The following is a 13,417-nucleotide window of genomic DNA, read 5'->3' as shown; positions in this document are numbered from 1 at the left end:
AGAGAGAGAAGTTGAGTTCTTTTAACTTTTTTCGATGCGTTTTTTGCAGGGTATCTGCGTTACACAACAACCTATCACTTGATAAGTACCTCTACTTATCACTGGATTTGATCAGTTGTATTACTTATGACTATCCTGAAACGATTACGTGGGGTTAAACTGATTTTTAGCTATTGCTGTCTGCAAACGGGAGTTTGTAGAACTGGGTTAGGTGGTTACGTGGATGGAACTTAATGGTTTGTTGGAAAAGTTATTGAGTGGGTTGTGATGTAAAAGATGATAACTTTTGGATTTGCGTGGTTTCTGACGGAACTGAAAATGGGAATTTAAGTGGATTAAATAAAAGATACTAAAGTCCACCACATCCATCTGCCGTTCCACTGTCGGTTAAAGATACACGTGTCACACTTTGACACTGCAGTCTGCTCCACAACTTAAACTGTGTCGGGTTCTATTTTTTTTATTTATCTCCTCAGAAATTCTCGAATCGGAAGCTTCCAAGAAATTAAACTAGGAAATTAAGACTTAAATCTACCCTTATGATGTCATAAGTTAATCGTGGTAAATTTAAAATTTTATTAAAGTATTTTGTATAAATTTAATAAAATTTTAATTCATGATACAATAAATTTAAATATTTATTTTTAATTTATTTGATTACTTTTAATACTTTTCTTTTTCTTTTTCTTTATATATTCATATGGTAATGCATTCTAAATTATATATTCATGAGTATGTCACACTCGGTGAAAAATTATATAAAATGTTGATTAAAAATCTATGTAATAATAATAATAATAATAAGTTTAAAATGACAAAGTTGAATATTCGAATAAATATGTCTTAGGTTCAAATCTCATTATGTGTGGTATTTTATTTATTTTATATAAAATATCTTTAAGAATAGTTCTCATAATAATATAACTTACTTTGTACAAATAATAATTTTAATCATTTTTCAACTAAATTAGTATACAATTAATTCATAATACTAATTTAATTAGAAATTTAAATAGTATAAACATATCTTTAACTTGAGAAAAAAAATCGAAGTCCAACAAAACCTTAAACACTTGAATAAAACACTAAGATCAAGCACGTCATCAATATCTCCAAAATACTAATATGCATAGGTTACTTGTTGGAGTTAGGGGTGAGCAAAACTCGATTTAACTCGAAAAAAATTTTGAATTTCGAGTTAAACGAATCGAGTTATTCGAGTCAACTCGAAATTTTTTTTTCCAATTTCGAGTTCAAATCGAGTTTGGTTTTCAAATTCGAATAACTCGAATAATTCGAATAAACTGAATACCAAACTATAATAATTTACATTATTACCTCCAAACTCCTAAACTTGTTCCCTTTCCTCCCAAAACTTTTACTCCCTCCCACTTTCCCCCATAACTTTTGCTCCCCTCCCATCCCACCCCCCTTCTACCCCAAACCCATTCCCCCCCAACCCATTTTTTTTTAATATTTCCCTCGCAAAATTTTACTCCTCCCATTTATTCCCCCCCAAAATTTTACTCCCTCAACCTCCAAAAATTTTTATTTTCTCCCTAAACTATTACTTCTCACCCTTTACCCCCAAATAAAAAAATTAAAATCATCCAAACAAAATTTCTAAACCTAAATAATAATAATTTTATTTATATCTACTATTTATATTATTAAATTAAATTTCACATTTTGTACTATTTATATTATTGAATTTTTTATTATATTGAATTTTTATATATTTTTGTTAAAATTGAATTATTGATGATGCCATAAAATATTCGTGTTAAAATTTTATGTTGGTATCAATTTCACATTTTATCTTTAAAATAATTTTATTAAAAATCACATTTTTACATTTAACATATTTTTAATTTCAAAATACATAGTGACAAGAATCGAAGATAATTGAAGCAACTAAGCAAGTAAAGAAGTTAATCCGTATATAAAATATTAATAAATAAATTATAAGGGGATGAAAGTTAATAACAAATTTGATTACGGTGGGTGGCAGTGATTACAAGGACCTAAAATATTTTTTAAAAATTTAACTCGAACAAATATATTTGATTCGAATTCCATCTCACTCGACTCGATTCCAGAAAATTTCAAATCAAGTTAGGATGATAAAATATGATTCATCAACTCGATTAACTCGAAACTTTTTCATTCGATTCGATCGAACGCTCACCCCTAGTTGGAGTTGAGACGATGAGCCGTAAGAGAAATAAGCAAAAGATAACTCCTTGAAATAGTTTTGTCACAAAATAGATGTTGATATTTCCATATATTTATTGCGATGATTTTCTCTGCAACTTTTGTTTTAACCATAATAATTAGTATTGTTTTGGTGTTGATGTATCGACTAGTTGCCACATCCTAAAAATCGGGTTAGCAGGAATTTACTTAGTAAATCGAGAGAGTGGTCACATCTTGTTTTTGAGTTAAGATTGAGGAAAATTTTGTAAAGTGATTAATTTGATTAAGTGGCTAAGTGTTGTGTTATGTTTGTGTGTGAGAGGTCTTGTGTTCAAATCCTTTCCCTTGAGTTTTATTGTTTTTATTCCTACACTTGACTAGGCACATGTAGGTTAATTCAAATTCTTAACAATCAGATAAGTGATTAATAATTGGATATTAAGGGGTTTTGATTAGGATATTATTTTATTTTGTTTTTGTTTAAAAATACTCATTAATTTTTGTCGTTCAATGTTTCCCACTATCTCCACATCCTCCTTTCTTCCTTTGTTTCCTATAAACCTTCACAATTTTCCTTGTCTCTTCTGTTTTTTTCTTTTTTGTTTTGTGGTTCGTTATGTTTCTGCGTTGTCAGCCTTATTGGTCGTCCCTTGTTAAGTTTTTGGTCGTTATTCTATTGTAGTAACATAATTTTCTTCTTCGGTTGACGTGGAGTTAAGTGGACTTTTAACTGATTTTAATGTTGAGTTTGTATGTTCTTGTACTGATAAGGGAATATCTCGAGAAGTATAATGATCCTGTAACACCCCAAACTCGACCTAGACGTTATGGTCGTATCCAAAGATGTCACTAAGAAGGGTTTTGTTTGAAAACTGAGTCATTCGATAAAACATTCAAATTTTGGTAACTCTTATTCGTTTATAACCAATATCGAAAGCGTTATTTAATTAATTTATATGCCAAAACATAAAATACAGTGGAAGTCATAAAAACGTTATATTTGGAAAATCCATTCGTATTTTCAAAAAACCTTTATTTTAATAAAAATCATGTTTTTAGCTAATCGTCTCAGATAAAGTGTTAAATCGAAAACTTAAATCCCAAAATAAAATCAACAGTCTGGAGAGTCCATTAATTACAAAACTCCCAAAAATAATTCTTAATTAAATAAAAATTAAAATCTTAAACAATTATGAACTCGTGGTCACCGTGAGGTTCCGTCACACCAATCTGTCTAAGTCTGTAGATTACTTGAACAGAAAAAAACAAACATATGTAAGTTTTCATAAACTCTGTATGTAACCCAACATAATTAGACATGCTATTCATACAGATATCACATACACAGTCATATTCGGATTCAGATTCAGACTCAAGTCCTTTACAAATACAGATAACGGAACCAGATACATAGAATCCTGCCCCCATCCTCTACACTCCAACTCTGACCATCCCATCATACCATGTGGGGTTAAAAATACCCACTCATCCCTACACACCATATTGTGCTATTAAGAGACATATCAGATAATATGCAGTCAAACTTCTAGAATATAGGCGATGGTTGCCATACAGAACACTTCCTTCACACATACAATTACCACCCCAATCATATATATAGAAATATCATGCTTACATGTTCATATACAGTTATCAAATATATATTTAACAGAATAATCAGACATGCATATCAGTATCATACTCAGAGCAGATTATCAGACTATTAGATCACATAATTTTAGGGTTTGGTTAGCCCTTACCGACCCTATGGGAGGCCCACAGTCGATCGAAATGAACTGTGTGACCCTAGGGAAATTTTCTAAAATATGGGCCCACATGCCCGTGTGACCCACACGCCCAGATTGGCCTTGCCTGTATGGCTCACACGGTCTGACCCAAGACCCACACACCCGTGTGGCATGCCCGTGTGGGCCCACACACCCAACTTAGCCTAGCCTGTGTGGCCCACACGGCCACACCCACACCACCATATGGCCGTGTCTTGCGCATGGTCATGCCTTCGTCAAACACACGGTCGTGTCTCACACACTGCCAACCATACGGCCGGTTTCACACAGCCTTCGTCAAATTGGTTCAGTTTGTGTTTTGTGTGTAGATTTCGTAATTGCTGTCGTTGGGATGACGTACTGGAAGTGTTCAGGTGTGTGTTTCTAACCCAAAACTACCACGTGTAATCTGTAAAATCTGGAAAAAAAAAGAAGAAAGAAAAATCGAAACTATTCCATGTCACACGGTAGTGTAAGGGTATACGGGTGTGTGTGATTACATGGGATGGTCACCTGGGCCGTGTGAAACCACACAAACATGTGGCCCATTTTCTTTGAAATCTTCATTTAGGCTCGGTTTAATCTGTAATTTGTAATTAAACCTTCCGTGGGGTCCAATTTGCTTAAAAAAGACCTGAAGTGAGGTATATGTATTGATACGTTCGGTAAGTAAGTTGCATGTATATTCTATGTATCAATAATTTTTGAAAGCATGACTATTTTTGTAAAGCACATGTGGCATCTGTATTCTGTTATTTGTTCTGATATGATATTTGATTCGACTATGTGATATGTACATATGTTATTATGATTTTGCATAATCATTGGGGTGGACTTTGATGATGGAGGAAGTGTTTTCAAGCAGTATTACTGCAATTTTGGCGGTTAAACCGCATTATACGTTTGGCAGCTCAGTTGCATATTTAATAGTGGCATACCACCACTTTTCGATGTGCTTGGATGGACGGACTCATGTAGTCCTAATTGGTATGATTGGTTGGTTGAAGATAGTGTGTAACGGATGAAAGTAGGATTTTCTCTGATATGATATGACATTTTGATTTGATATATGTATATGCTTCTGAAATTACGATACTTTGATCTGATATATGCTTCTGGATATATGAAATTCTGATATGTTATTTGCATACGTGAATACTGTAAGTGAAACTATGTTTTGATATTTGCAATTGTGCATGTTGTAGTAAAAAAAAAATTTGTATATGGGTTAAGTCACACACTGAGCTTCTAGCTCACTTGTTTATTAATATGTTTCAGGTAATCTTCTAGCTCACTCGTTTGTTAATATGTTTCAGGTAATCTTCTAGCTCACTCGTTTGTTAATATGTTTCAGGTAATCTTCTAACTTAGGACCGAACGGCATGCGGGAGCTCGGATTGTTTTTTCAGTTAATTAAAATATGGTGATTTTCGTAAATATATATTTTGGACTTTTAGGATAGTAAACTGTTTTGGGCTTTGTTCGGGTTTTTGTTTAATTCGTTGGTAATTGATATTTTTTGAACGTGATACTGCAAAATCACACAAGTTAACAAAATGGATTTCGATTTTCAAAATTAAAATTCTAAAAAATTTTCGCTGCAAAATTAAGTAATTTCTTAAGTTCTTTTCTATAAACGAATAAATAGCTTTAAACGAATGTTTGACCTATTTATATTTTCTAAACACTCATTGAAATTAAAAGTTTTCAAACGAGATTGAGTTATTTTGTAAAATAAATAAGACTTGTGCGAAATTTCCAAAATAACAAGTAAGTATTTTGCTAAAAATATTATTTTCGAAATTCTCGGTTTCTAAAGTTAGGATTTAACTTCTGGGTTTTTTAAACAAACTAATGTAATTTCTCCAGAATAACAAGTAAGTATTTTGCTAAAAATATTATTTTCGAAATTCTCGATTTCTAAAGTTAGGATTTAACTTCTGGGCTTTTTAAACAAACTAATGTAACTTCTCCAGATTCAGCCATAACATCTAAACCAGGTTTGGGGTGTTACACTAGTACATATTATTTTGGTCTTTAATTAGGTCCAAATTTCAAATGCGTTTTTAATGTTTCGACTAATATTGAATTGTAGAAGTGTGTGTATCAATTCGTATCATTTAGTATAAAATTTTAATATTTTAAACTACTTTTTTAATATTTGATCTTAATTATTTTTATTTTTTATAATTACATTTAATAATAAAATATAATCATTTAATTAAGATATTGAGTAATAAATTCAAAATTTATGTTTGCATATAAATATATTTATATTATATAATTGATGTATATTTACATGTAAATATAATATAGGTTAGTATTTGGTACACCGACAAGATACTTTTTTTATTCCACAAGCAGTATTAAAAATTATCAAGAACTCCTTTTAAATATTTTATTGTACTCATATTGGGCATTTGTCAACTCCTAACCCTACTTATAGAATCTAAAAATTTCACTGACAGTGTACTAAATATTTTCCTATATAATACATATGAAAAATAGTTTAAAAATATTAAGCCCAAAACCATACATTGAAACACACCGTTACAAGTACTACTACCTTAGTTTTAATACCATATTCTTCCAACATTTGTTTCATTCACAAGAGTTGTGCACACTCCCAGCTGCAATTTAGTCAACTTCGATAATTGATAGTGAGATTGAACTTTATTTTTTATTATACAATGAGATTAAGTTTTTACTCAAATAAAAATAAGCATATGATATGCTTTTTCGATCATTAACGTTCCTTACCTAGTCCACATCACTATACCCTGATAAGCTTAAATTGGTGTCTTTTGAGAATCAAATACCAAGATCAATTGATCTACTCACATACTTGATGATACGTTTCACGACCTTCACATGTAATTGCTTAAAATTAGCTTGGCATATAGCACAAACTCTCATACTATGACATAGATTTGGTTTGCTAGTAGTAAGGTACACCAAGCTCTTAATCATACTTTTGTATGTGCTAAGGTCTTTTACAACACCCAAAAAAATCCTTAAACAACTTATAATTTATTCTTATAAAAGTCTTAATTAGCGTGGCACCTCTTAAACCAAAAATTTTTGGCATACTTTTCTTGAAGAATAAATATTTCATCTTTGATCTGTTTACCTAAAACCAAGAAAATAGGTTAGTTCTCCAACCATATTTATTTCAAATTCAGACTTTATGAGCTTGATAACGTCTTCCTTGACAATAGATAAAGTAGACCCAAATATTATGTCATCGACATATATTTGCACTATTATGATACCTCTTATAAATATTTTTTATAAAAGGTGTTTTGTTAACACTTCTTTTGGAAATAACCTGGGTCACATGAGAACATAGATAACCTTTCATACCAAGCTTAAAGGCTTGCTTAAATTCATTCAAAGCATTTGTGGATTAGTAAAACCTTTTGGTTGCTCGACATAGGATTCCTCACTTAGAAGCTATTCAGAAAAGCACTTTTAACATCCTTCTTGTACAACTTGATGCTTAAGTGAATGGCTACAATAAGCAATAATCTAATAGATTTGAAGGACCTCTTAGGGAAAATGTTTCTTTAAAATTGACTCATTTAGCCTACGTGTAACTAGCAACTAATCTAGCTTTATTCCTAGTGGTGTTGCCTTGTTCATTAGCCTTGTTTTAAAGAATCACTTAGTGCCAATGATGTTACTTCCTTTATAATGAGGCGCAAGTTTCCAAACATCATTTCTTACAAACTATTGTAGTTCTTCTTACGCTTCCTAGATTCAACACTCATCCTTTAAAGTATTTCCCTCTTTTGTAGGTTTGAAGGTAGAAGTATAATAAGAAAATCTAGCCATGTCTCAATAGTTGGTTCTAGACTTTACTCTAGTCCTTATCCCTTCATTTAAACTACCAATAATATTATCAGTAAGGTGGTTTTCCAAGTTGTAGAATGCTTCTCTATTCAATTTTCACTTGTTTCTTCTATTGCAACATCTAAAATTTCTTCTATTTCCTTAGTCTCCTTTTCAACTTGCTTATCTATTAGGACATCATTAACCACATTGATCAACTTTATTATAATTTTGGTTGAAGACTTTGTAATATTTGATGTTTGTGGAATATCTCAAAAAGATCCCTTCATCAATTTGAGGGTAAAAATTTATCGTATGGTTCTTTGTCCTTTAGGATATAATAAGGGCTTCCAAACATATGAAAGTAAGAAATTATATTTTTCTTCCCTTCCAATTTTTTTTAGGGATTTATCTTGGTTTAGGGTAAAAGATGGATTTACTGGAAACATATTAACATGTGTTGATTGCTTTATCTTACAATCGATAAGATAATCCTTTTGAAACTAGCATAACACAACCCATATCTTTTAAAGTACTATTTTTCCTCTCTGCTACTCCATTATATTTTGAAGTCTTTAGTGTAAAGAACTCATAAACTATTCCTACTTAATCACATAAATAAATAAAAACTCAACATTTTCAAATTCTTTGTTATGGTTACTCCTGATTTTGAGAATTTTCCCAATCTTTTGACCTTTTTTATTCACTAGCCTAATACAAAGCTTTTCAAAAACTTATGGTTTTTCCTTCAAGAACTCAACCAATGTAAGCTTCGAAAAATCGTCAATACAAAAAAAAAAAAACATTTCACCGCCTAAGCTCTCAATTTGCATAGGCCCTATAAGGTTTTTCCCTTAAGAACTCAACCTATGTAAGCCTTGAGAAATCATCAATACAAAAAATAAAATAAAATAAAAAACATTTCACCGCCTAAGCTCTCAATTTGCATAGGCCCTATAAGATTTATATGTAACGACCCTAAGAGATTTGTTACATAGACATGTTGCAACATCTACTAGACACTCAATGTTTTTTTTACCTATTAAGTAATCTCCACAATGATAACAACTCTTCCTCCAAGTCTTAGCAAGCCTTGATCACATAATTGGTTTATGCTAATTAGATTAGGTTAGATTAACTTTGAGGCCTTTTAGTAAGGAAAACATTCTTCAACATAAAAGAAGCGTTCAATGTTGAGTAATCTTTTTCCAATGATTCTACCTTATATCTCATCTTCCAAAGCTAACCTCCCTTAATGGCTATTTTGAGATTCTTTTAAGAATATCTTTTCACTAGTAATATGCCTTGAATATCAATTGTCGAAATACTATGTAAAGCCTAAATTTGAAGTGCATAAAATTTTGTTAGAAATTAGAAGTGCACCATTGAATTTCGAGGAAATTTCAATGTGCGGATTTGTGTTCCGTGCGCGGGTTACAAGAGAGTGTATCTCCATGTTGATCAATATCACACCCAGAGTTCTCATCTGATCTCTTTACACTTTCCTATTATTTTTGGCATAGTCTCATAAATATCTTATGGAACTTTTATTTTGGAGTTTTATATTGTTTTGGGATGTTTGACATTTTGGCACATGTGATGATATATTTTAGTAACTTGGAAACACTTATTTCAGTTTGTTGTTAGTGGTAAAGTTGTTTTTTCATTTACTTATGTGATCATATTTTGATTTAGAAATCTTATAGAGTCAAATTTAGTTGTTTTGGACTTGTTTTAGTATGTCTTATGTGTTGGTTTGTTTTTAGTTTTATGACTCGTATGTTAGAATGCTTTTAAAGGCATGTTTGCATGAATCAAAATGTTTTTTTTTTTTTGCATTTTTTCATTTTTGGGCTTACATTTTAAGACAAAATGAATATGTCTTGAGACAAGATAATTAAATTTGAATTGAACATTCATGTTTTGGTGCATGTATCAGGACATGAAGGGCGAAGTCTTGAGATATTCAATGTTAGTAGCTAAATTTGGTTTTAGTGGTTGCAAGTCTCAAAACATAAGCCTTGTGTCTCAAGACAACTGTAACACCTCTCACCCAGTCCAATCGTCGGACCCGAACAATAGGATGCTACAACTAAATACTAAACATTTACAAACAATTTATAATTTTAAATGTCGAAACCGTTTTTTGAAAACAAAAATTTAGTTGTCGACTTTAAAAACAAAACTGGAGTCGCCACCGATCCTTTATTAAGGTGTGATCGGCCCACCTTAAAAATTATGTTGGTCTACGAATTTTGAGAAAATGAGTTCGGAAGTCAGTTACGTACGAGGAAGGGTTAGCACCCTCGTAACGCCCAAAATCGGTACCAAATTGATCATTTAATGTCTTAGTGTCGAAGGTTAAAAAAAATTTTAAAATCAACTCAAATGATGAAATTTGAAAAAGGATAATCAATTGTTCAAGTTATGTAAAGAAATCGAGTCCCAATACGTTAGGGTACAATTCCTCATAATCCCCGAACTTTGAATATCACTTTTATTTTATGCGAAAATATTCATTTCGATAAAGTAACAGGCCACACCCAATACGTTAGGGCACGACAAGTTAAGTTCCCAAAAATGATTTTTATGCCCATGCATTCTGAATAAAGAATATTCTCGGTCATTTAAGATTGACAAAGAAAATCAGAACCCAAAACGTTAGGGCTCAATTTCCCTCGAAAATCCCAAACTTCAAATAATTCTTTTATTCAAAAAAAAAAACCTTTAAATCAAGAAAATAACCTTGATGAATGGTTAAAACCAAAATATATTTTTAAAAGGGTATATCAAAAGTTAATATATAATATGAAGCAAAAACTTTAATTTAGAACGATATGAATACGTATTTACAAAATATATATATGAGCACAATATACAAGTAAGCTTGAACATATGTACGAGCATGCATTTAACACGTAAATACGAGTGTACATATAAAAGGAAGGTAAAGAAATATATACAACAAGCTCAAAATAATTTCTAAGGATATGCATGCAAAACATGTGTATGTATACGTGAAAATTGTGAAGATAAAAATATCAAAATTGATAACACTCTAGAATAACGTATTTTTATGTATTAATTATGTATTTATTCTGAGTATGATCCTACTAATTTGAGCTATTTATGATCTTTTATCTCATAGGGACTAAATTTGAGGCAAAAGTGAAATTAAGGGCCAAAAGCGTGAATTTAGAGATAAAATGGGTCAATGTGCGACACAAGGAAAAGTTGGTGCCAAAAGTGCAAGCATGGAGGACACAAGGGTTGAAATGCAAAAAGAAGAGATTTTCTTTTATTAAACTCTATTTTAATTATATTAGGATAATTAATGTTGAGATAATTATTAAAGATTATTTTTAGGATTTTATTTTATCTTTATTTATCTTCAATTAAATGTATTTATCTTTTAGGAATTTACGTAGGATTAGAATATCTCCCCTAGCACTATAAATAGGGGGTAAAGTGACTCAAAAGGATCCCACCTTTCTTTTTCAGTAAACACTTTCTCCCCAAAAGTCTAGGCTTTTGTTCTTTTCATATTTCCTTTCAATAAAATCTTTATTTTTATTTTATTTATTTTCTTTTCTACCACAACCATGAGCCACTAAACCCATCTAGCCGAAAGTTGTCAAAAATCCCCAAAAGGGTTCATGAGGCTTAGAATCCGTACTTAGCCTCTCGCTGAGTATTTATCGTTTCTCACTTTTACTGGTGACGCCTGCGTCTAAGTCCCTTAAAGTAAGTTTTTCAACGTATGCAAAGACGGCCGCTTTGTATGTTTTGGGAAGGTTGCACAGTCGGTTCGTTAGCTTACAGCGTCAGAGGTTGGCGAGCCCAAGAGACAAAATGGTGTGGGATTCGCCATTGAGAAGCGTTGATCTAGCATAAGACGATCCCACAGAAGCGATTGTTGGCTAGAGTCAGGTTCCACTAAATTGTAAGTCTAAATCCTTGGAGCTGGTGGTCGTAGGCGTCCTCTTCCACTATAACTGGCTTATTCGGTTTGGGAAGGATCATCTAAAAGCCGAGGATTGAACCCAAGGCGGAATGAGACAATTGGAGGCTGGAATCTCCATAAGAATTTTCTTTCTCTTAACTCTATTTTTAATTTCTCGAATTTTCAATTCAATATTCTTAATTCTGTTTTTATTTTATTTTTTTCGTTTTTAGATCCAACAATTTAATTCTGCTATTATTTTTATTTTTTTCAGGAACGCAGGTTGTCTTGGGCAAGACTCTACTTGGGATTTCACGGAACAAGATATTTTGCAAGTCCAGTCCCTGAGGATTTGACCCTACTTCCCTTTTACTATTCTTTTTCATTATTTATTAGGGATAGGATATTTTTGGTGCTTTCAACGACCGCATCAAATTTTGGCGCCATTGCCGGGGACTGGCAACGTACTAATCTTGTTTTTTTGTTTCTTATGACCAGATCTGCTCCAGGTACTCTTGCGTTCGATTCAGAAATTGAGAAGACTGCTAGAGCCAATCGCAAAGAGACAAAGTTACGGAAAAAGCAGTCAGCGGTGGTTGGAACTCAAAGTAACCTGCCACCAGAAATCGAAGTCAGCGACGAAGCTGAGTCTAGGGTTAACGAAAACCCTACTCGAACACTTGAAAGCAAAAAAGTAGAAGTCGACTCACCAGAAGAAGTGCTTAACGCTAGGGTTAACGAAAACCCAAATCTAGCACACCAACCAATGGCTCAAACGATTCGGCAACTGGCCGAAGCTCCGACAGAACAACCGCCATTGTGCATCGCGTTTCCTACTATGGATACTGATTTTGAGTTGAAGTCAGGTTTAATCCAATTACTGCCAACTTATCGCGGGTTGCAAAATGAAAATCCCCACAAGCATCTGAAAGAATTTCATATGGTTTGTCTTAGCATGAAACCTCAGGGGGTAACTGAGGATCAGATTAAATTGCGTGCTTTCCCTTTCTCCCTAGAAGATTCTGCTAAGGAATGGTTATTTTATTTACCCCCTGGATCTATTACAACTTGGGCTGATCTATCTCGTTTGTTTCTGAATAGGTTTTTTCCAGCATCTTGGGTAGCTGAGCTAAGAAGAGAGATCGTTGGAATAAGACAAAAAGAAGTTGAGTCCTTTTACGATTATTGGGAGCGATTTAAAAAGTTGTATGCAAGCTGTCCACAACATGGTATAACAGAGCAATCTCTCCTCCAACACTTTTACGAAGGTTTGAAGCCCATGGAGATGAATATGGTAGACTTGCTAGTGGAGGAGCATTGGTCAACATGACTCCCCAACAAGCGAGAGACTTGATCTCCACGATGGCTGCAAATTCTTAGCAGTTTCGAGCCAATACTGAACTCCCTAGAAGGGTTCACCAGCTAAGTAATTCAACCTTAGAGGATAAAGTTGATAGACTTACTAATATGATGAATTCTCTTATTGCAGAAAAAACGAAGACAACTCGGTTATACGAAATATGTGCTACACCCGATCACGCAACTGATGCATGTCCCAGTTTGTATGATGATACCACGGCTCATCTGGATACTGTGGGAAATTTCCCTGGGTCGCCACAAAGGCAGTACGACCCCTACGCTAATACCTACAACCCAGGGT

At 32.8% G+C, this 13,417-nt stretch overlaps 1 non-coding gene across 1 annotated transcript; it reads right to left on the bottom strand.

The window, feature by feature from the left end:
- Positions 1 to 12,883: 12,883 nt before the first annotated feature.
- LOC128034347 (small nucleolar RNA R71) lies at positions 12,884 to 12,990 on the bottom strand. Its single transcript, XR_008190474.1, has one exon. It is a non-coding gene; the product is annotated as a small nucleolar RNA R71 (small nucleolar RNA).
- Positions 12,991 to 13,417: the final 427 nt, after the last annotated feature.

This window comes from Gossypium raimondii, chromosome 10 (assembly GCF_025698545.1).
Source record: "Gossypium raimondii isolate GPD5lz chromosome 10, ASM2569854v1, whole genome shotgun sequence".
NCBI classification, from domain to species: domain Eukaryota; kingdom Viridiplantae; phylum Streptophyta; class Magnoliopsida; order Malvales; family Malvaceae; genus Gossypium; species Gossypium raimondii.
The sequence above is the reverse complement of the archived record's forward strand: the minus strand, read 5'-3'. Positions and strand labels throughout refer to the sequence as shown.